Source organism: Ovis aries, chromosome 2 (genome assembly GCF_016772045.2).
Source record: "Ovis aries strain OAR_USU_Benz2616 breed Rambouillet chromosome 2, ARS-UI_Ramb_v3.0, whole genome shotgun sequence".
NCBI classification, from domain to species: Eukaryota; Metazoa; Chordata; class Mammalia; order Artiodactyla; family Bovidae; genus Ovis; species Ovis aries.
This window is the reverse complement of record NC_056055.1, coordinates 12568499-12593927: the sequence shown is the minus strand read 5'-3', so window position 1 is coordinate 12593927 and position 25429 is coordinate 12568499. Positions and strand designations below refer to the sequence as shown.

The window sequence follows — 25429 nt, the reverse complement described above, 5'->3', positions numbered from 1 at the left end:
TAAAATAAAAAACTAATAAGCATAAAAAAAAGAAACACCAGTGCAGCCTTGGGGCAGGGTCCTGGTTCAACCTCTAGGACACACATAACAGTATCTGTGAGCTCCTCTGAAGAACTAAAACTCCCAACAAATGGAAGATCAATGGCACCCCATTCCAGTACTTTTGCCTGGAAAATCCTATGAACGAAGGAGCCTGGTAGGCTGCAGTCCATGGGGTCGCTAAGAGTCAGATACAACTGAACTACTTCCCTTTCACTTTTCACTTTCATGCATTGGAGAAGGAAATGGCAACTCACTCGAGTGTTCTTTCCTGGAGAATCCCAGAGACAGGGGAGCCTGGTGGGCTGCCGTCTATGGGGTCGCACAGAGTCGGACACGACTGAAGTGACTTAGCAGTAGCAACACTTGATCAAGCATTTCTCATTCCAGAGAGAAGTTCACAGTTTGATGACCTCAAGAACCACAAAAACTCATCAGGAGCCCCCTGAGACCAGATTAAAGGAATGCAGGCCCTGCACACATCCTGATCCTTATAAGCATCCCTGCCCTTGAACCATCACTCTAAAACTCCTCACCAAATCCCCCCCCAGGTTGGGACACACAATTTTGAGGGCATCAGACCCCCTTTGCCTGGCAAAACAATAAAGCTATTCTTTTCTACTTCTCCCCAAATTCTGTATCCAGAATTCAATTTAGCACCAGTGCACAGAGGCAGTCTTTTGACATCACTGTCAGATGACTTTACCCAACCTCCCTCCCTCTTCAGGATGGTATTCAAGCAAATGGCAAAGAGATTTGCTGACCTCATGAAAGCAAGAAAAGGGGGTCCAAGGTTGTATGCTGTGCCCCTGGATCCTTGCTGGATCCCCAAAGAAAGCTTGTCCCCTGGACTAGTGACCACTGAGTTATGCCAACTGGTTATATATTATCGTATAAAACAAGAGAAGATGGTCCAAGCCATTTGGCCCCATCGGAAACACTCTACCTCATACCAATTGTAAATCAAAGGGAAAAAAATTTCAACTGAATAAAGTAGTTAAATTGGAAACAGTACAAATGAACAATGTTGGGAGAAATTCATAGTACAAGATTGTCCACAGGGTATCACAATGACAATGTTAATGGAAGGCCTAACTGTTTTAATATATGTTCTTTTCCTCCATCAGCACGGACTGGTTCATTGAAATTAACAGATTCCAAAACAAGCCCAAACATGTTTTGTTTACATTCTAGGAATTATGATTATATGCCTTTCATGATTCGATGGTCAAACAAAATTCCAGCCAGCAATAAGTTTTCCAAAGTTCTGGAAAAAACAGGCATGCTATTTCGCATGTGTTTAGAACCATTGACAATGACATTGTGTATATATAATCAAGAGTTTCTTTCCATTTTATTTCAAGCCAGGGCACAGTGAGAAGCCTCCTATCAAAACTAAGGCAAAGGGATGAAAGAATTGTCCACCCTCCCTAAACCTTAAACCTCCAAGATGGACACAACTAAACCAGAGCTTTGTATTGCTGGACAAGCCCTGGCTGCAGACCAGCCCTGCAAGATGGATAGTTTGCCTGAAGCACTTGTGAGCCTGGAATCTCTTGTGCAGAACCCTTGGCTGGAGAAAAGTTTATTTGCAGGAAATATCTTTGCTGGGGGCACGTGGAGTGGGGTGGGAGGACTGAAGGGTCTACTTTACCTGAGGTTTTTTTTTTCTTCAGCAGAGAGATTTCAAAACAATCCTCATTCATGTCTAAATGAATCTTTCCCAGCTAGATTAAAGATGCTGCTAAGGGCTATGGAAGAGTAAGGGAAAGACTATTCCATTAAAGTTAAATTAAACCTGCAATTACTAGGGGCCATTTGGTCTTGAAATAGTTAGCACCAAAAGGCAACGGAGAGTGAATTTGATAAGTACGTGCCTTTGGAAAAGAAGTCTTTAAAATTAATATCATTTTTGTTGATGTTGTAAAGGAGAAATTGAACAATAAGTTGCTATAAGTGGTAGAAAATGGACAATGTTAATATAGTCAGCCCTCCATATCTGTGGGTTTTGTATCCATGGATACACAGGGCTGAGTGGACCAGCCATTTTACATAAGGGACTTGAGTATCCTCAGATTTTGGTGTCTGTGGAGGTCCTGGAGCCATGGATACTGAAGGATGAATTAATTGATTTACTTATATTCCTCAACTTGAAATTTTAACGTTTGGTAATCTTTATTTGGAAGGGGTTTATTGTGGGCTTTTCAAGGTTTCCATGATTTTCCAGTTCAAAATGGGAAGAGGAAACACATGGATGCGTCTCATCATCTCCACACTCAAAAAACTGAGATTATGGCATCCAGTCCCATCACTTCATGGCAAATGGAAGGGGAAACATGGAAACAGTGACAGACTTTATTTTTTGGGGGGGCTCCAAAATCACTGCAGATGGTGACTGCAGCTGTGTAAAACGACGCTTACTCCTTGGAAGAAAAGCTATGACCAACCTAGACAGCATATTTGGAGAAGGCAATGACACCCCACTCCAGTACTCTTGCCTGGAAAAATCCCATGGACAGAGGAGCCTGGTGGGCTGCAGTCCATGGGGTCGCAAAGAGTTGGACACAACTGAGCAACTTCACTTTCACTTTCCACTCTCATGCATTGGAGAAGGAAATGGCAACCCAGTCCAGTGTTCTTGCCTGGAGAATCCCAGGGATGGGGGAGCCTGATGGGCTGCCCTCTCTGGGGTCACACAGAGTCAGACACGACTGAAGCGACTTAGCTGTAGCAGCAGACAGCATATTAAAAAGCAGAGATGTTACTTTGTTGACAAAGGTCCATCTAGTCAAAGCTATGGCTTTTCCAGTAGTCATGTATGGATGTTAGAGTTAGACTATAAAGAAAGCTGAGCACCAAAGAACTGATGCTTTTGAACTGTTGTGTCGGAGAAGACTCTTGAGAGTCCCTTGGACAGCAAGGAAATCCAACCAGTCCATCCTAAAGGAAATCAGTCCTGAATATTCATTGGAAAGACCAATGCTGAATTTGAAACTCCAATAGCTTGGCCACCAGATATGAAGAGCCAAATCATTGGAAAAGATCCTGATGCTGGGAAAGATTGAAGGCTGGAGAAGGGGACAACAGAGGATGAGATGGTTGGATGGCATCACTAACTTGATGGACGTGAGTTTGAGTAAGCTCCAGGAGTTAGTGATGGACAGGGAAGCCCGGCGTGCTGCAGTCCATAGGGTTGCAAAGAGTCAGACACAACTGAGCAACTGAACTGAACTGAAGATGAGCAAATTACCAAAATATAATAATGACCCTTGAGGAAGAAGTCATTTTTCACATAATTAAGAAAAATCTAAGAAAAAATACACTGTAATTTGTTTTCTGCTAAAAGTTTGAGATGATACTGAGGTGTTGTTTTTCAGTCCCTCAGTCATGTCCAGCTCTTTTCAATCCCATGGACTGCAGCACACCAGGCTTCCCTGTCCTTCACTATCTCCTGGAGTTTGCTCAGACTCATATCTATTGAGTTGATGATGCCGTCCACTCATCTCATCCTCTGTCGTCCCCTTCTCCTCCTATCCTCAGTCTTTCCCAGCATCAGGGTCTTTTCCAATAAGGTGGCTCTTCAAATCAGGTGGCCAAAGTACTGGAGCTTCAGCTTCAGCATCAGTCCTTCCAGTGAATATTTAAGGTTGATTTCCTTTAGGGTTGACTGGTTTGTTCTCCTTGCAGTCCAAGGGACTCTCAAGAATCTTCTCCAACATCACAGTTGAAAAGCATCAGTTCTTCAGGACTCAGCCTTCTTTATAGTCTAACTCTCATATCTGTACATAACTACTGGAAATACCACAGCTTTGACTATATGGAGTTTTATCGGCAAAGTAATGTCTCTGCTTTTTAATATGCTGTCTAGGTTTGTCATAGCCTTTCTTCCAAGGAGCAAGTGTCTCTTAATTTCATGGCTTCAGTTACCATCTGCAGGGGTTTTGGAGCCCAAGAAAATAAAGTCTGTCACTATTTCCACTGTTACCCCTCTATTTGCCATGAAGTGATAGGATTGGATGCCATGATCTTAGTTTTTTGAATATTGAGACTTAAGCCACCTTTTTCACTCTCTTCTCTTACCTTTGGGCTTCCCTTGTGCCTCAGTTGGTAAAGAATCCACCTGCAATGAGGGAGACCTGGGTTTGATCCCTGGGTTGGGAAGATCCCCTGGAGAAGGAAAAGGCTACCCACTCTAGTATTCTGGCCTAGAGAATCCCATGGATTTGTATAGTCCATGGGGTCACAAAGAGTCGGACACGACTGAGTGACTTTCACTCACTCACTCACTCACTCTCACCTTCATCAAGAGGTTCTTTAGTTCCTCTTTGCTTTCTGCCATTAGGGTGGTATTATCTGCATATCTGAGGTTACTGATATTTCTCTTAAGAATCTTGATTCCAGCTTGTGCTTCACCCAGATCTGCATTTCATGTAATGTATCCTGTATATATAAGTTAAATTAGTAGGGTGACAATATACAGTCTTGATGTACTCCTTCCCAGTTTGGAACCAGTCCATTGTCCCATGTCCGCTTCTAACTGTTGCTTCTTAACTGGCACACAGGTTTCACAGGAGGCAGGTAAGGTGGTCTGGTATTCCCATCTCTTTAAGAATTTTCCACAGTTTGTTCTGATCCACAGAGTCAAAGGCTTTAGCATAGTCAATGAAAAAGTAGAAGTTTTTCTGGAACTCTCTTGCTTTTTTCTATGATCCAATGGATGTTGGCAATTTGATCTCTGGTTTTTTTCTGCCTTTTCTAAATGCAGCTTGTACATCAGGAATTTCTTGGTTCATGTACTGTTGAAGCCTAGCTTGAAGGAGTTTGAGCATTACCTTACTAGCATGTGAAATGAGTTTAATTGTGCAGTAGTTTGACCATTCTTTGGCATTACCCTTCTTTGGAATTGGAATGAAAACTAACAACTATAAGAACAGTTGCTATAGAAAAGGAGAGAAAAATAATGGGGTTTTAAAAATATTTTAGCTAAAAGAGAAAAGTTAACAGAAAAAATATATGGTTGAATAATTGAATTAATGAACCAGTTTATGAATTAATGATCTCATTTCTTCATCTCTAATTTTATGCACACCCTTTGCTGTTTAATATCATGATGAGTTTTCCTGTTTGTCTCTGGGTTTGTCCAGGTGCATTCCCTTAGCCAAGGATGCTAGCAAGCGACATAGGAAGAATCTTGAGAGACATGTATTCCCTTTCTTCCATTTATACCATTGGCATAGAAATGTCTAAGTTAGGCTTCTGGGTGTATGAGAGAGCTGCGTGGGCAGGGCTTCATGCTGGCAGCCTGCCAACTCTTGGTCATAGTGTCAGGCTCAGCCGACATTTGAAGAATTGCCCATTCAAGTCTCAGCTAATACTCCTCCTTAGGAAGGCTTTTCCTGACATCTCCACCTGATGGATACCCTCCTGGGCAATTTTACGCATCACTAAAGGTACTATTCAAAAAGGACCCATCATACTAAATGACCTTGTCTATATCTTTGTGTTCATGTTGACTGTTTGTTCTACTTGAATGAAAACGCCATCAGATCAAGGACCTTGTCCATTTTCCTCACTAGCGTTTCTCTAGTATCCACAGCAGTGTCTTGCATTTAGCAGATCATCGGTAAGGATTTCTTAAATAAATGAATTTTAAAATGAGTGAATGAGTTGGCAGAAATAAAAACTGAAAAGAAGACTGGTTATTAGCAGTGATAGTCAAAATATTTCCCAACTGATACGGGCCATATTAGACAAATTAGGGAGATCACCATCCACAGCATACCTGGAGGCCACCCTCTTTCTAGACGAATGACACTTTACTTAGTTGATCTCGGGAAGATCCAGAGAATTCCTCAAGTACAGTAGCCACTCCCTACCTGTGGTTCACTTTCCTTAATTTTAGTTACCCCATCATTGCAGTCTTAAATTATTAAATGGAAAATTTCAGAAATAATTCATGACTTTCGAATTTCAAGATGTTCTGAGTAGAGTGATGAAATCTCACATCACTCTGCTCTGTCCCACCCAAAACATGATTCATCCTTTTGTCCAGTGAATCCCGCCCATTCACTGCCTTGGTTATCAGATAGAATGTCTTGGCAGAGTTTGTGTTCAAGTAACTCTGATTTTACTTAACTGTGACCCCATAGTGCAAAAGTAATGATGCTGGCAAGTCAAATATGCCAAAGAGAAGCTGTAAAGTGCTTAAATCAAGTATATATATAAAAGTTATCAACTTCAAGCTGGTTTTAGAAAAGGCAGAGGAACCAGAGATCAAATTGCCAACATCTGCTGGATCATTGAAAAAGCAAGCGAGTTCCAGAAAAACATCTATTTCTACTTTATTGACTATGCCAAAGCTTTTGACTGTGTGGATCACAATAAATTGTGGAAAATTCTGAAAGAGATGGGGATACCAGACCACCTGACCTGCCTTTTGAGAAATCTGTATGCAGGTCAGGAAGCAACAGTTAGAACTGGACATGGAACAACAGGCTGATTTCAAATAGGAAAAGGAGTATGTCAAGCCTGTCTATTGTCACCATACTTATTTAACTTATATGCAGAGTACATCATGAGAAACGCTGGACTGGAAGAAACACAGGCTGGAATCAAGATTGCCGGGAGAAATATCAATAACCTCAGATATGCAGATGACACCACCCTTATGGCAGAAAGTGAAGAGGAACTAAAAAGCCTCTTGATGAAAGTGAAAGACGAGAGTGAAAAAGTTGGCTTAAAGCTCCACATTCAGAAAACGAAGATCATGGCATCTGGTCCCATCACTTCATGGCAAATAGATGGGGAAACAGTGGAAACAGTGTCAGACTTTATTTTTGGGGGCTCCAAAATCACTGCAGATGGTGACTGCAGCCACGAAATTAAAAGACACTTACTCCTTGGAAGAAAAGTTATAACCAACCTAGATAGCATATTCGAAAGCAGAGACATTACTTTGCCAACTAAGGTCCGTCTAGTCAAGGCTATGGTTTTCCTGTGGTCATGTATGGATGTGAGAGTTGGACTGTGAAGAAGGCTGAGCACTGAAGAATTGATGCTTTTGAACTGTGGCATTGGAGAAGACTCTTGAGAGTCCCTTGGACTGCAAGGAGATCCACCCAGTCCATTCCGAAGGAGATCAGCCCTGGGGTTTCTTTGGGAGGAATGATGCTAAAGCTGAAGCTCCAGTACTTTGGCCACCTCATGAGAAGAGTTGACTCATTGGAAAAGACTCTGATGCTGGGAGTGATTGGGGGCAGGAGGAGAAGGGGACGACCGAGGATGAGATGGCTGGATGGCATCACAGACTCGATGGCCGTGAGTCTGAGTGAACTCCGGGAGTTGGTGATGGACAGGGAGGCCTGGCGTGCTGCGCTTCATGGGGTCGCAAGGAGTCGGACACAACTGAGCAACTGAACTGAACTGAACTGGATAAGTAAAGAAAAAAATTGTATGCTGAAGTTGCTAAGATCCACAGTGAGGACAAATCTCCCAGCTGTGAAACTGCAAAGAAAAGTTTGTGCTACTTTTGCGGTTGCACCTTAAATAGCAGAAGCTATGGCCACAGTGCATTAGTGTTTAGTTAGGATGGAAAAGCATTAAATTTGTACAGTAAAATATTTTGAGAGAGAGAGATAGTATTCACATAACTTTTATCACAGTATATTGTTATATTTGTTCTATTTTATTATTGTTGTTAATCTCTTACTGTGCCTAATTTTTAAATTTAAATTTTATCATAGGGGTGTGTGTGTGTACAGAAAAAATATAGCAGATGTAGGGTTTTGTACTATCACAGTTTCAGGGAGCCACTGGGGGTCTTGGAATATATCCTTTTTGGATAAGGGTGGGGGGTGTGTTACTGTATTTCAATATTTTAACAACTGAGTTAGCCTCTGGTACACACATTTTGGGAGAAGGCAATGGCACCCCACTCCCCATGGGAAAATCCCATGGGCAGAGGAGCCTGGTAGGCTGCAGTCCATGGGGTCACAAAGAGTCGGACATGACTGAGCGACTTCACTTTCACGCATTGGAGAAGGAAATGGCAACCCACTCCAGTGTTCTTGCCTGGAGAATCCCAGGGATGGGGGAGCCTGGTAGGCTGCTGTTTATGGGGTCACACAGAGTCAGACACAACTGTAGTGACTTAGCAGCAGCAGCACACACATTTTGAAGATGACTCTGGTGATTAGGACAGCAATGGAACTGTACAACAGTAACAAAGTTCCATAAACTGGACAAATACATCATATGACTCATTTCTGAGTGGTCAGTAGTATCACCTTGGTGCCCCTAAATCTTACAACGCTATTCCTGGATTTCGAATCAGTGGCAATGTAAAACGAGGATTGCTGAGCTTCAGCATCACGCTCTCAGGCATTGCTCTTGCTTTAAGGGATTGGAGTCATTTAAGGAAAAGAATGAGATCACTTACACTTCTTGAAAACTCTTTCCCACTTCACCCACTCATATTTCTCTGAAGTCAGTGAGCCACTACTTCTTCTTGGCAACAAAGAGCTGCCCTCTCTTATTTCCCAACGTCCCCCTTCTCTGCCAAGATAATCTTTCCCAGACAGGGGCATTCAGGAGGAATAGAAGTCTCCAGAAATGGGAGGGAGGGGGGGAATCCCACAGAAAAGGCCCTGGAAGGACTTAGTTAAATGAATTCCACATTTGGATAGGAACCAGCAGCTGACGCACATATGAGAAGCTTAGGAGAGAATGTGTACCAAATAGTTCACCAAAACCAAAAAACAAAATTTTAATTTTCAGGTCATGGAGAAGAAGTCTTATTGAAAGAATGCACCAGTTAACCTTCCATACCAAATGTCTGTTAACTGCAAAGGGCAAGTTAACTACTAACTAAAATAATCAACATTATAAAAAGTTACTTTTTTGGTTGAAAAAATAAGAAAACCTGTTCAAGCCAATTTTTAAAGAGAGTGATGGTTAATTTCTTTAAACGCTCTTTTACTGAACAGACAAGGATAACTACTAACAGTCTCTCGGAAAATCTATCAAAAATGAATGAGAGACATTTTTAATGACCTCAAATTGTTACATCCCATTGCTTCAAGCATGCATAAAGATAGATTATCATCACTGTATGAAATATTGTTTCTTAGAAATATCTTTCCCCATACATATGAACATTTGAAACATCAGCCCACAAAATAATACAATGATTAAAACCATAAATAGGTTGGATGTTAACTAATGAACTTTTCCTTTTCTTAGAAAACCAGCAGCATTATTCAAGAAATGGATCAAAGAGTTGCAAATACTGAGTTTTTAATCCTACCTCCTGCTGCGAAGAGGCTGTTAAATATTTGTAAACAGAAAGCAACCCTAGAAGAAAAGCTTCTGATTAATGGCAGCAAGTCTTTCAGGAAACACCCTACTTGAAAGATATTTTTTTCCCCACCTAAAGTCAGAGAAGTCACTAAACCCTCCCCACCACAGCTTCAGGAATTTTTTTTTAATAGCTTGTTTTTTCTTCCCAGAACCATTAACAGTGTGGAACAGACAGAATTCCAGCATCCCTACATTTCATAGATAACAAAAGGAACTCACCAAGAGCCAAAGTAATGGGAAAAGTTGATGAAAATCATGTAGTCACAGCAGAAATTTTCTTAACGACTAAACTTTGGTCTGTTACCAACTTTGGTCTGTGAAATCGTTTTGTCTCATCTGAAATCAACAGGTAACTAACATGGTACATCCCATGCGACACGGTGTCCAGGGAAGAGCAGCCTAGAGCAATGCCACTAGATTCAGGGTTTAATCAACAACCTAACGACAAGAATTGGTAACAAAAGAGACATACAGATATTCCTGTGGAGAGACAGGGGGTAAGGAGTAGGCTGTGGTGATTATGGTTGTTAAACAAAGGTGTTATACTTTATTTCACAGTGTGGGATGACTCATTGTTTTATAAAATCCCTGGCTGAGTCACTTCATTATTATAAGCCAAGAAAGATGAAATGAGAGACTCAGCTGGCTTGCATCCTTACTAGCCTGGGGCAGAGCCTGGCAACCCCAAACCTGAATGATGCTTGAACTGGTTCCATTTCCCTTTCAAGTAGACTCCACATCAAAACTGGTACAAAATCTCTAGCACTTTTTCACTAATTGCAGAAGGGGCCAGTAATTTATTTTGAGGATCAATGTACAGTAGAAAGAGAAGTTATAAAATATCACTTATCTCCATGTTGAAGTAGTAGTTTTAGGCACTTTAGTGATAAAATGTCAGGTATAGCTAATTGCTAAACCAGTTGGAACAAAGCTTGCAACCAAGGTCAGACACCTGGGAGATAATAGAATGGCAATATGTAAATATTGAGCAAAAGCTGAAAACAGGCCGAAGTGAAAAATGAAGAGCTCAAAACACCAAGTGTCATAGAGGGAAGTCTAGACACCATGGTCAAAGTGGGACATTCAAGATTAAGGCTGTAGAGACTACTACTCAGCCATGTGCTATGCCAAGCTGCTTCAGTCGTGTCTGACTCTTTGTGACTCCATGGACTGTGGCCTGCCAGGCTCCTCTGTCATGGGATTCTCCGGGCAAGAATACTGGAGTGCGTTGCCATTTCCTTCTCCAGGGGTCCTTCCCAATATAGGGACTGAACCCAGGTCTCCCACATTGTAGGCAAATTCTTTACCATCTGAGCCACCAAGGAAGCTCCCCATAAGAGAGAGTGAAATATTGCCATTTGCAGCAACATGGATGGACCTAGGAATTATCATACTAAGTGAAGTAAGTCAAAAGAAAAAGACAAATATCATATAATATCACTTACAGGTAGAATCTTAAAAAAAAAAAAAAAGACAAATGAACTTATTTACGAACCAGAAGTAGGCTCACAGATATAGAAAACCAATTTATGGTTCAGTTCAGTTGCTCAGTTGTGTCCAACTATTTGCGACCCCATGAATTGCAGCACGCCAGGCCTCCCTGTCCATCACCAACTCCTGGAGTTCACTCAGACTCACGTCCATCGAGTCCGTGATGCCATCCAGCCATCTCATCCTCTGTTGTTCCCTTTTCCTCCTGCCTCCACTCCCTCCCAGCATCCGGGTCTTTTCCAATGAGTCAAACCTTCACATGAGGTGGCCAAAGTACTGGAGCTTCAGCTTTAGCATCATTCCTCCCAAAGAAACCCCAGGGCTGATCTCCTTCAGAATGGACTGGGTGGATCTCCTTGCAGTCCAAGGGACTCTCAAGAGTCTTCTCCAACACCACATTTCAAAAGCATGAATTCTTTGGCACTCAGCTTTCTTCACATCCATACATGACCACTGGAGAAACCATAGCCTTGACTAGATGGACCTTTGTTGGCAAAATAATGTCTCTACTTTTGAATATGCTATCTAGGTTGGTCATAACTTTTCTTCCAAGGAGTAAGCGTTTTTTAATTTCATGGCTGCAGTCACCATCTGCAGTGATTTTGGAGCCCCCCAAAATAAAGTCTAACACTGTTTCCACTGTTTCCCATCTATTTCCCATGAAGTGATGGGACCAGATGCCATGTTCTTAGTTTTCTGAATGTTGAGCTTTAAGCCAACTTTTTCACTCTTCTCTTTCACTTTCATCAAGAGGCTTTTAGTTCCTCTTCACTTTCTGTCATAGGGTGGTGTCATCTGCATATCTGAGGTTATTGATATTTCTCCCGGCAATCTTGATTCCAGCTTCTGCTTCCTCCACCCAGCGTTTCTCATGATGTACTCTGCATAGAAGTTAAATAAGCAGGGTGACAATATACAGCCTTGACGTACTCCTTTTCCTATTTGGAACCAATTTGTTGTTCCATGTCCAGTTCTAACTGCTGCTTCCTGACCTGCATATAGGTTTCTCAAGAGGCAGTTCAGGTGCTCTGGTATTCCCATCTCTTTCAGAATTTTCCACAATTTATTGTGATCCACACAGTCAAAGGTTTGGCATAGTCGATTAAGCAGAAATAGATGTTTTTCTGGAACTCTCTTGCTTTTTCAATGATCCAGCAGATGTTGGCAATTTGATCTCTGGTTCCTCTGCCTTTTCTAAAACCAGCTTGAACATCTGGAAGTTCACGGTTCATGGATTGCTGAACCTGGCTTGGAGAATTTTGAGCATTACTTCGCTAGCGTGCGAGATGAGTGCAATTGTGCGGTAGTTTGAGCATTCTTTGGCATTGCCTTTCTTTGGGATTGGAATGAAAACTGACCTTTTACAGTCCTGTGGCCACTGCTGAGTTTTGCATATTTGCTGGCATATTGAGTGCAGCACTTTCACAGCATCATCTTTCAGGATTTGAAATAGCTCAACTGGAATTCCATCACCTCCACTAGCTTTGTTCATAGTGATGCTTTCCAAGGCCCACTTGACTTCACATTCCAGGATGTCTGGCTCTAGATGAGTGATCACACCATTGTGATTATCTAGGTTGTGAAGATCTTTTTTGTACAGTACTGCTGTGTATTCGTGCCACCTCTTCTTTATATCTTCTGCTTCTGTTAGGTCCTTACCATTTCTATCCTTTATCACACCCATCTTTTCATGAAATGGTCCCTTGGTATCTCTAATTTTGTTGAAGAGATCTCTAGTCTTTCCCATTCTGTTGTTTTCCTCTATTTCTTTGCATTGATCGCTGAGGAAGGCTTTCTTATCTCTTCTTGCTATTCTTCGGAACTCTGCATTCAGATGCTTATATCTTTCCTTTTCTCCTTTGCTTTTGCCTCTCTTCTTTTCACAGCTATTTGTAAGGCCTCCTCAGACAGCCATTTTGCTTTTTTGCATTTCTTTTCCATGGGGATGGTCTTGATCCCTGTCTCCTGTACAATGTCATGAACCTCAGTCCATAGTTCATCAGGCACTCTATCTATCAGATCTAGGCCCTTAAATCTATTTCTCACTTCCACTGTATAATCATAAGGGATTTGATTTAGGTCACACCTGAATGGTCGAGTGGTTTTCCCTACTTTCTTCAATTTAAGTTTGAATTTGGCAATAAGGAGTTCATGATCTGAGCCACAGTCAGCTCCTAGTCTTGTTTTTGTTGACTGTATAGAGCTTCTCCATTTTGGCTGCGAAGAATACAATCAATCTGATTTTGGTGTTGACCATCTGGTGATGTCCATGTGTAGAGTCTTCTCTTGTGTTGTTGGAAGAGGGTGTTTGCTATGACCAGTGCATTTTCTTGGCAAAACTCTATTAGTCTTTGTCCTGCTTCATTCCTTATTACAAGGCCAAATTTGCCTGTTACTCCATGTGTTTCTTGACTTCCTACTTTTGCATTCCAGTCCCCTAAAATGAAAAGGACATCTTTTTTGGGTGTTAGTTCTAAAAGATCTTGTAGGTCTTCATAGAACTGTTCAACCTCAGCTTCTTCAGCATTACTGGTTGGGGCATAGACTTGGATTACTGTGATACTGAATGGTTTGCCTTGGAAACAGACGAGATCATTCTGTCGTTTTGAGATTGCATCCAAGTACTGCATTTCAGACTCTTTTGTCGACCATGATGGCTACTCCTTTTCTTCTAAGGGATTCCTGCCCGCAGTAGTAGATATAATGGTCTGCTATAATGGTCTAGATATAATGGTAAATTTCTGGTTACCAGAGGTGAAAGGGAATGAGAGAAGGATAAATTAGGAGTTTGGGATATGAGATACAAACTACTGTATATAAAATAATTAAATATAGGGAGCTAAGTCCATTCTAAAGGAGATCAGCCCTGGGTGTTCTTTGGAAGGAATGATGCTAAAGCTGTAACTCCAGTACTTTGGCCACCTCATGAGAAGAGGAAAGACTCATTGGAAAGACCCTGATGCTGGGAGGGATTGGGGGCAGGAGGAGAAGGGGACAACAGAGGATGAGATGGCTGGATGGCATCACCGACTCAATGGACGTGAGTTTGAGTGAACTCCGGGAGATGGTGACAGACAGGGAGGCCTGGCGTGCTGCGATTCATGGGGTCGGCAAAGAGGCAGACACGACTGAGCTGAACTGAACTGAAGCTATTTTATAGCATAGGGAACTTTATTCAGTATCTTGTAATAACCTATAATGGAAAAGAGTCTGAAAAATAATATATAATATATGGAAGGATATATTTGTGTGTGTGTGTGTGTGTGTGTGTGTGTGTGTGTGTGTGTGAGTCATTTGGGCTTCCCTTGGGGCTCAGCTGGTAAAGAATCTGCCTGCAATGTGGGAGACCTGGGTTTGATCCTTGGGTTGAGAAAATACCCTGGAGAAGGGAAAGGCTACCCACTCCAGTATTCTGGCCTGGAGAATTCCATGGACTGTGTAGTTAGTCATTTAGTCAGGTCTTCCTCTTTGTGACTTTTTTAAAAATTTAAGTATGGTTAGTTTACAATGTTGTGAATAAATGAATCTCTCTATATATGCCCTTACATATAATTATATGTATATATCTTTGTGCTGTGTCACTCAGTCATGTTTGACTCTTTGCAACCCCATGGACTATATAGCATTCCAGGCTCTTCTCTCCATGGAATTCTCCAGGCAAGAATACTGGAGTTGGTTGCTATGCCCTCCTTCAGGGGATCTTCCCAACCCAGGGGTCTAACCCAGGTCTCTTGCATTACAGGTGATTCTTTACCATCTGAGCCACCAGGGAAACCTAAGAATATACATCCTCACATATTTATATAACTGAATCACTATGTGTGTGTATGTGTGTGTGTGTGTGTATATATATATAAATCAATTTTCTGTACACCAGAAACTAACACAACATTGCAAATTTACTGTACTGCAATTAAAAAAAAAAGAAATTTAGGCCATGGTCATAGAATTAAAGGAGTACATGTTAGGTGTCAGAAGCCATGCAGAGTAACCTGAGAAGCAAACTCCGTAACAAGAACAAACATCAATAACAGACAAGTACAGATAAAAGAAACAGATGCACTGAGTGGGGAGACATGAGACTCAAGAGCTGAGATCTTAACACCTCCTTAATCCTGGTTCTGATACAGTTTTAAGTCCAGCTGCAACTCTGCCCTTGAATAGCCTGTGAGACTTCTGTATTCCTATAATAAACTCCATGACCCCTTTTCTTTAAGTCAACTCCAGTTGCTTCCTGTTACTTGCAACCAAAGAATTTTAACTGACATAGCACATGCTCCTTATAAAGACCCTGAAATAAATTGCCAAGTCCTTCTCCAGAAAGTTCATCAGGATTCATTTACCCAACAACAGGGTCTGTTTTCCTCCACTCTTACTAACTCTGGATATTTCCATTCTTTCAAATCTTTACAAACTCTCTTTTATATTCTAGTGGCTGGCATCTGCAGAAATAGCATCTGCACATGATGGCTTTGCCATAGAAATACAGAAGGAATGGATATCAGGGAGAGATTTCGGACTTAGGGAACAAGCACTCCTATTGACATAAATATGTGTTGTCTTCTGATGAGAAAATTATGAGGTCATCTGTGGCTAAATATGGGATAGTAAGATCATGCTAAACAAGGGGATTTTGGAATGAATGGACAGAAGGGTCGATGTGTGTGTGCTGCCTCGTAGGCTAAGAGATACAGAACACAGTAGCTACCTCTTGGGTCTCAAGGAAATCACCCAACCCATGAGGCTTTCTTCTTCTTATGATCCCACTGATGTCCACAGCTGATTCATCAAAAGGATGCCTATTCCACCATACTATATGGCTCGGATGGTAAAGAATCTGCCTGTAATGTGGAAGACCCAGGTTTGATTCCTGGGTTGGGAAGATTCCCTGGAGAAGGAACAGCAACCCATTCCAATATTCCTGCATGGAGAATTCCATGGACAGAGGAACCTGGAGTGCTACAGTCCATGGGGCTGCAAAGAGTCAGACATGATTGAGTGACTAATACTTCCATAAGGCTATAGTAATCACAAAAGGGTGGTACTGGCAGTAGAATAAACAGAAAAAAATTCAATGAAAAAAAAGACAGACTGAAAAAGAGTGTATATATATATATATATACACACACACTATATATATATACACACACTATATATATACACATACTATATATAACACACACACATACACATATATGCCATGCCTATGACAAAGGTTAGATTACAAATCAATAGGAAGAGAATGAACTACTAACAAATTATATTTGAGATAAATACAGTTAGAACTAATATGTATTTGTTACGTGTGGTTACAAAAACCCAGTATCTTCTCTAGCCAGTTTAAGCAGAAGCATATTTATTGCATAGTACTAAATGGCTTAAAGAATTAATAAGAGTACTGGAAACAAAATAGAACATGGGCTCTATTTCCAGGAGTAAGTCCTAAAGCCACATGGCAGGTCTAGGCTAAGACAGTTGGTACCAAATTGCTAAGTTTCTTCTACTATTACCAGATCTAAAACTGTACCACATTTGCTATTTTCTTTATTGGTAAAATCTATGCCGTATACCTTACCTTTCTCCCCATTCAATTCACTTGCAAAGTCAAGTCTCATACAAGTACATCTTTTTCACAAAACCTAAATCACATCAGAAATACTAGCTACACCATTCAGTTCAGTTCAGTCGCTCAGTCGTGTCTGCATGCCAGGCCTCCCTGTCCATCACCAACTCCCGGACACCACCCAAACTCATGTCCATCAAGTCAGTGATGCCATCCAGCCATCTCATCCTCTGTCGTCCCCTTCTCCTCCTGCCACTAATCCCTCCCAGTATCAAGGTCTTTTCCAATGAGTCATCTCTTCGCATGAGGTGGCCTAAGTATTGGAATTTCAGCTTCAGCATCAGTCCTTCGAATGAACACCCAGGACTGATCTCCTTTAGGATGGACTGGTTGGATCTCCTTGCAGTCCGAGGGACTCTCAAGAGTCTTCTCCAACACCACAGTTCAAAAGCATCAATTCTTCGGTGCTCAGCTTTCTTCACAGTCCAACTCTCATATCCATACATGACCACTGGAAAAATCATAGCCTTAACTAGACAGAGCTTTGTTGGCAAAGTAATGTCTCTGCTTTTTAATACGCTATCTAGATTGGTCATAACTTTCCTTCCAGGGAGTAAGCTACACAGAAGTGAATAAATACTAGGGGACTTTTAGCTTTCTCACATGTGCAGTGCAAGAGGTGCACTGGAAGAGAAATAGATGGTGAGTAGACCAGTTCACACAGATCTAAACAACCCTCAGAGAATCTGCATATAGAGAACCAAGTTAGAGAGTAGAACAAAATACAGATATATTTAAATATACTGTGCCTTACAATGAGATACATAATAATAGAAACTGGAAAAAGCCCTAATTTCTCAGTATGAAATAGCCTAATTATGGTACGTATGTGGACTGTCATGCATCCATTTGAAGAATTAGAGGATAATTAATGATATGAAAAGATAGTCACGGTGGGTTCATTGAATTTTAAAATCAGATAAGTGAGTATGAGGAGTATAATTCTATTCTGTGAATTATTCCTATAAATTGTGTTATACTCATTAATAGATATATGTAATATATATTCAACTGATGCTCTAGAACAAAACACACACCACACACACATTTTTATTTGGAGAAATAGAATGAGAGTGAGGAGAAAAAAGGTTATACACCGAAATGATAACATTGACTGTCTCAGAACAATGGGATTGCGGGTTCCTTTTCTTTTTCTTGTTTATAGCCTTAAAATGGATATATAACAACATAGTATCTATTATTACAAAAGAAGTTTCCTTTTTATAAAGGAAGATAAATCAATATAATTTAGAATAAAGATTTTTTAAATCCTAAGTAAAACATTAGCTAAGAAATATTTTTAATAAGTTAACATATAATGAGAATATACTATTTGACATTATTCTTGGTGCTTTAAGTATATTAATATATTTATTCTTTATAACAACCAAAGAGGTAAACACTGTTATTTTCATTTTACATGAAGGAACCTAAGACAAAAAAAAAGGTTCAGCACTAGTTCCATTTGACAGGCAAGGAATTCGTTTTTCTTCCTTTCACGGGAAGGTATAAAACAATTCACATGTTGAAACTCTGAAACCCACTGTGGCTTTTTGGAGATGGGACTCCTAAGGTGTCTTCTAGAAACAGAGCAATGAATCCACAGTGACCAGGTAACACAAGGAGGAGAATCTCAGAGCAAAGGCCAAAGCGAGGAGAGGGGAGACTAAATCAAGCCCTGAGCCTTGGGAATGGGAGCACTCACTCCAAGACTACCAGAGAACTAACCCTAGGGAGTGTCAAACAGTGAGAACTCACACAGAGGAAGCACTTGAATGTAAGACCTGGCATCACCCAACCACCAGTAGCACCCTGTGCAGGACGCCTCATCTTAACAACAAACAAAACAAAAATACAGCTGACAGTGCTAATGTTGATATCAGTATTCAATGTTAAGTTCTTGTTAGCTAACAATTACTGGGCACCAACATATCAGTAACAATTCAATTCAGCTACTTAGGGTGTACTAGTCAAGGGGTTTTGATATATTCACATACATGTGAATCCTTTATCTCAATTAATTTCGGAACATTTTCATTACCCCGAAAAGAAAGTCCACACCTTTAGTTGTCACCACCCACCTCCACCAATCACCCTAGACAAAATATTTGACAGCAAATCTATTGCACCTCTGCAACAACCCTATATGATTGGGACTAATATTCCCCCACACAGATAAAGGAAACTTGAGCCACAGATGGTTAAGAAGCTTGCCCAAGTTTATATAACCAGCCAACAGTAGAATTGGGACTTAAATTTAGGCAAACTGCCTTCAGAACACTTCTCTTAACTATGATGTTATGCCACCATCACTACATTATATTACAAAATTAAAATTTGTGAGCAAGTAGGAATTATTACAAAAATCAAAACCATCGCCAAGAAAAATAAATGCAAAAAAGTAAAATGGCTATTTGAGGAGACCTTATAAATAGCTGTGAAAAGAAGGGAAGCGAAAAGCAAAGGAGAAAAGGAAAGATATAAGCATCTGAATGCAGAGTTCCAAAGAATAGCGAGAAGAGATAAGAAAGCCTTCCTCAGGTATCAATGCAAAGAAATAGAGGAAAACAATAGAATGGGAAAGGCTAGAGATCTCTTCAAAAAAATTAGAGATATCAAGGGAACATTTCATACAAAAATGGGCTCAATAAAGGACAGAAATTGTTGGGATCTAACAGAAGCAAAAGATATTAAGAAGAGGTGGCAAGAATACATAGAACTGTACTAAAAAGATCTTCACGACCCAGATAATCACGATGGTGTGATCACTAACCTAGAGCCAGACATCCTGGAATGTGAAGTCAAGTGGGCCTTAGGAAGCATCACTACGAACAAAGCTAGTGGAGTGATGGAATTCCAGCTGAGCTCTTTCAAATCCTGAAAGATGATGCTGTTGAAGTGCTGCACTCAATATGCCAGCAAATTTGGAAAACTCAGCAGTGGCCACAGGACTGGAAACAGTCAGTTTTCATTCCAATTCCAAAGAAAGGCAATGCCAAAGAATGCTCAAACTACTGCACAATTGCACTCATCTCACACGCTAGGAAAGTAATGCTTAAAATTCTCCAAGCCAGGCTTCAGCAATCCATGAACCGTGAACTTCCAGATGTTCAAGCTGGCTTTAGAAAAGGCAGAGGAACCAGAGATCAAATTGCCAACATCCGCTGGATCATGGAAAAAGCAAGAGAGTTCCAGAAAAACATCTATTTCTGCTTTATTGACTATGCCAAAGCTTTTGACTGTGTGGATCACAATAAACTGTGGAAAATTCTGAAAGAGATGGGAATACCAGACCACCTGATCTGCCTCTTGAGAAACCTATATGCAGGTCAGGAAGCAGCAGTTAGAACTGGACATGAAACAACAGACTGGTTCCAAATAGGAAAAGGAGTCCGTCAAGGCTGTATATTGTCACTCTGCTTATTTAACTTATATGCAGAGTACATCATGAGAAACACTGGGCTGGAAGAAGCACGGGCTGGAAGAATCACAGGCTGGAATCAAGATTGCCGGGAGAAACATCAATAACCTCAGATATGCAGATGACACCACCCTTATGGCACAAAGTGAAGAAGAACTAAAGAGCCTCTTGATGAAAGTAAAAGAATAGAATGAAAAAGTTGGCTTAAAGCTCAACATTCAGAAAACTAAGCTCATGGCATCTGGTCCCATCACTTCATGGCAAATAGATGGGGAAACAGTGGCTGACTATTTTCTGGGCTCCAAAATCACTGCAGATGGTGATTGCAGCCATGAAATTAAAAGATGCTTACTCTTTCAAAAAGCAGAAACATTACTTTGCCAACAATGGCCCATCTAGTCAAGGCTATGATTTTTCCAGTAGTCATGTATGGATGTGAGAATTGGACTATAAAAAAAACTGAGTGCAGAAGAATTGATGCTTTTGAAGTGTGGTGATGGAGAAGACTCTTGAGAGTCCCTTGGATGGCAAGGAGATCCAACCAGTCCATCCTAAAGGAAATCAGTCCTGGGTGTTCATTGGAAGGACTGATGCTGAAGCTGAAATTCCAATACTTTGGCCACCTGGTGCGAAGAGTTAATTCATTTGAAAAGACCCTGATGCTGGGAAAGTTTGAGGGCAGGAGGAGAAGGGGACGATAGAGGATGAGCTAGTTGGATGGCATCACCAACTCGATGGACCTGGGTTTGGGTAGACTTCGGGAGTTGGTGATGGACAGGGAGGCCTGGTGTGCTGCGGTTCATGGGGTCACAAAGAGTTGGACAAGAATGAGGTACTGAACTGAACTGAACTGAATATCTATTTCTAGCAGGGGAAAAAAGATTGAAAAAAATTCCTGAACAAGCATAGAAGAATGCTTACACACCATCTCAAGTAGATACAATACCTCATAATGACACAATGAAGCAATACATAAGCAATAAAGAATAAAACATGTCCATTATCATTACCATAATAAATTTATTCTAGAAGTTTCACCCAGTGCAGTAAGTCAGTAAAAAGAAAAAATTGAAGTTTCTTTTGAAAAAGAAAATGCAAAAAATTATTTCTAGAGAATAGACTACGTAAGTAGAAAAATACTAGAAAGTCAACTTCTAAGTCACTTTTAGTAATACAACATTCCAGTAATCTAAGAAACTTCACAGAACATTATGAAAAATAATACCGGATAAATGTGTGTGGGATTGGCCCGAGAGAGTCAGCTTAGGGCTCAAATCTGTCTTTCAGCCTGTACAGTCCCTGTAATCATTAAGTCCTGCGCTTCACCTCACAAGAACGCATCCCAGTTAAGATTCTTTACATTCTTTTTCCTTGTTTATTTTGCCCAGAAAAATACTTGAAACCACAATGTTAGATGCATCATTAATTTTTGTGTTTCAGTATTTTAGCTAGAAGGAAGAGAAGAGGATTTTTCATGAATCTTTAAGTTACAGTGATTGAGACATTTAATTAGTTACAGGATTTATCACCCAAGTGGAAAAAGGAAGAACTTTTGCAAAGGAAGAGTGGAAAAGCTAAGGGGCAACAATACATAATCCCTTCTCCCCTGACTTAGTAGTCAAAACCTCCAGGAGTGTAGAGAAAGGGCCCTTCCTTTAATGTCCATGCAACTGAGGCAGTTACAGAGTGACAATATCTTAAAACATCTTACAGACTGCTGGGGTCACGAGGGATCCAGACTGATGGGAATCCATGGCTTCACCTGTCCTGGAGCCCAAACATATCTGTTCAACTAGAAGCAATTAGGACTTTCAAGAGCTTCGACCTAATGGACTTACCAGATATGTTTTTGATAAACTGTCATTTATGCATCTTTATCTCCTCCCTCCCATAAAGGCTTTTGTGCTAAGTTGTCAATATATTAATTTACCTTCAGAAACAGATCGATAGCTGAGGTGCACAGGATGAAAACTGACTTGGGATGAGAACCCTAGTCTGAATCTCAGACTATCCATTTAAACACCATGTATAATCTCAGCTGAGCCACTTAATACCCACCCCCCACGCCCACCCCCACCCCCTGCCATTCACTAAAATTATCCTCATAAATGTCAACAATAACCTGCCGGTTTTCAAGTATAATAGATCCTTTTATTAAAAATCTCACTTAAACTTTCCATGGCTCTGGACCCTGCCGATCCCCTTCCCCCACTGGGTTTACAGACCACCACCTTTCTGATTCTCCTCCCATCTGTCAGATGATTCTTCTTATTCATTAGCTCACTTCTCACATCGAGGATCTGACTTCAGCACTCAGTTACTTGGGTTAAAACCCTTTCTCCAGGTAGCCTCATCCAAATTCAGATTCAAGTCCCAGATCTTTATCCTGAGACCCAGAATGGTAGACAGGACATCTCCACTGGAACAACCCATAGAGACTTAAACACAACAGATCCCAGATGAGCTAAATAAACATCTACCCTCATGCCTCCCACACTGTCCAAATCTGAAAACAAGCTCCTCAGGTGAGGATGATGCTGCTGGCTTGCAGATGGCCCTTTGAGTAGCCAGGTTTGAGAATTAAGGCCTGTTTTTACAATCCCGACAACCAGACTGTCAAGTCTTGTGAATTCCACCTTGTTAATATCCTTTTACTCCTCCTCATCCCCACCCCCACTGCCTTAGTTCAAGATTTTATGACATCCCCTTCTCTCTACTGATCTCCCTAACACCCTTCTGGACCACGCTAATTTTTCCTACATACTCCTTAACTTTATCAAAGGCAAATCTAAGGCTCTTCTTTGTCTCTCCACTGCTCTATAATTATTTCAGCTCCCTTATTTTGTGCACCAGGTCCTGCATGGTCTGCCCTCATCCTATCTTTGGAACTTCATCTGCAGTCACCTACCCACATTCCTTGCCCCTCCAGGAATTACCTCTATTTTCCCAAACACATCATGCTGTTCCATGTACACTTGTCCACCAATTCTCTCTTCCTTCTGTTGCAATTTCATTCCAAAACCCTAAGTTTACTCTTCTCTCATCTTCGTAGAGCAATTCATTCACCCCTTTAGCAAAAAGTCTTCCCTTATCCTCAGTGTGACAGGTTACATTCCTGCTCAAAGTTCTTCACCATTTTGTCCATTTACATTTTTGCCATGGCTTCAGCATGAACAAAGGACTTTAACTCTGAGGGCAGCTTTGTGCCTTCCTTCAGCCAATAATATAGAAGCAGAGATGATAACGTGACAGTTCCTTGTCCGTTTAAAAAAACTTCTGACATCAGTGCGAGAAGAACATGTCTGACTCTGTTTCCATAGCAGCAGGAGAAACTCATGGAGTCAGACTTCTGCAGCGAGCTGATCTGAACCCAGCTTTGTCAGCTAACCCTCAGAGGACCCACAGACCTGCGAGATAAGTCCTCACTGTTAAATGGAAGTGAAATTTTGTGGGTGCTTGTTAGGCAGCGTTATAGCAATAGATTAACTAATAAGCCAACGTGGTTTGTCTCTTCTTTGTCCTCTCAGAGCATCCTTGCACACTCTTGTCCTGTTTCTCTCCAAGACAAATAAGAAAGCAAAATAGCCCAGCTGCCAGTATTAGCACTAAGCATATCACAGACTCCAGCCAGAGGGGAAAAACTCCTCTCTGCATTCTAAGTTGTTTTCTTTCTGAAGGCCAAGAACAGGGCCTTTCCTGGTGGCTCAGTGATGAAGAATCTGCCTGCCAGTATAGGAGACGCAGGTTCAATCCCTGATCCGGGAAGACCCCACATGCCTTGGGGCAACTAAGCCAGTGTGCCACAACCACTGAGCCACAGCTAGAGAGTAGTCTCCACTCCCCACAACTACAGAAAGCTTGCACAGCAACGAAGACCCAGCACAACCAAAAATAAATAAAGTAATTTTTTAAAAACAAGAACACCCTGCCTAGCATTTCTCCTCCAAATACAGAAAGACTTGAACTCTAGTTTATTAACTCTCTATTCAAAACAATTTTACCCTTGACTTTTACAAGACTGATGCCTACATGTATACGCAAATCTTCATTTATAGATGATAATCAAGTGAATAGACATATTTTCCTGCCATTAAAAAGCTAATTTAACCTTGGTTATTTAGGGAGCCCAGTTCTTTTGAAGTGTGCTTATCCGAGCTTGTCCTTGCCACAAGGTCAGGGGCTGGGCATTAGACTCCAATGAGCTCTCAGTATTCCAAAAAGTCTGTATCTTGCAAGGGTGATGGTAGCTTGGAGATTTGTCAGTGAGAGCAGAAATATCCAACACACTATTTTGTGGAGACGCTAAATCAAAAAGATCAGTCATGGTCCAAACTCATCACCAAACCCAGATGAATACACAGGCAGAGGACCCCCAGAATGAGTTTGGGATCATGCACCTTGGGTACCCAACTCTTAGTCATAAAGCGTCATTGCTGCATTGCTTCAGGGAGCTAGCCCCAGGCACAGGCAGAGTCACGCTGAGATGGACAACCTCTAAAGTGAAACTTTTCATGTGCTGGTGCAAAAATTTTGTATTTGCCTGAGTTCTTTTGTGATATTTGTGCAGTAATATTTAAAATGGTAGTTATGAAAACATTTTGGCTATATGGGACACGCTTCTGATAGAACATCCAATGGGGGGCGGGGGGGAAACGGAAAACAAAATGGCTCACACATATTCCTAGAAAACAAACTGAAAAAAAAAAAAAACACACCCAAAATAGTTGTTAGACAAGTGAAGCAAAGAGTCAGTTTCAAAATTTCTATTTTTCAAAACAGTCAATGTAAAAATGTAACTCACATAAAGCAGCATCTACAAGTAAACGCTGAAAGTGTAAAAAGTTTCTCAGTGAGCACTGAACCAGAACAAAGAAGCATGAAGTCTCCCCATAGAGATACTCCTATCAAGGGCTCCACTTCTCTCATTTCAGTTGACGTAGTCCCATCTCCAAGCTGGGTTAGAGATACATGACTCACTCTTGGCTTTCAATTTCTGGACTCCACACAGACTACCATTCTTCCAACACATTGCAATTGAGAAGATGACTGTTTACTTCGATTACATGCTAGCTACAGATTGAGGACTGTTTTGTTTTGTTTTGGTTAAACATGGGACATACCTGAGTGTTCAGCCGAAGGTCTTGAAATAGCTCATCAGCAAAAGTACTCTGAGTGCTTATACACGGAGACTAGAAACTTCCTTTTCATTTTATTTGCAGAGGATGAATTTGCAGATTGCTTCTCCACAGCCAAGCCTTCCTGTTTGGTAGACCCCGTACTATCTGCTCCCGTTCCTGCTTTTTAACAAGCATGAGTGAAAGCAGCTGGTCTCAATCCCATGTAACCCTTCACAGGCTTGACATTAAAATGGTCCATCAGCTTTTTTATTTAAATTGAACTCACCTGCTCTGTTTGGTTTTGCCTCTGAGGTTTTGTTTGCCAGGAGAGAAGTGAATTTTTTTCCAGATAACTGTGAATGTCTCCCCACTGGTATTAAA

The 25429-nt window shown here is 41.1% G+C and overlaps 1 long non-coding RNA gene across 2 annotated transcripts in view; it reads right to left on the bottom strand.

Annotated features, from left to right (window-relative positions):
- LOC121818589 (uncharacterized) overlaps positions 1–25205 on the bottom strand; it is a 162517-nt gene extending 137312 nt beyond the window's left edge. Inside the window, exon 1 of one of the 2 annotated variants that reach the window (XR_006058564.2) lies at positions 25052–25205. This is a non-coding gene — a long non-coding RNA (uncharacterized LOC121818589). Of the gene's footprint in view, positions 1–22867; positions 23090–25051 lie in introns of those variants that run through there. The other variant, XR_009599118.1, reaches the window with a different exon arrangement.
- Positions 25206–25429: the final 224 nt, after the last annotated feature.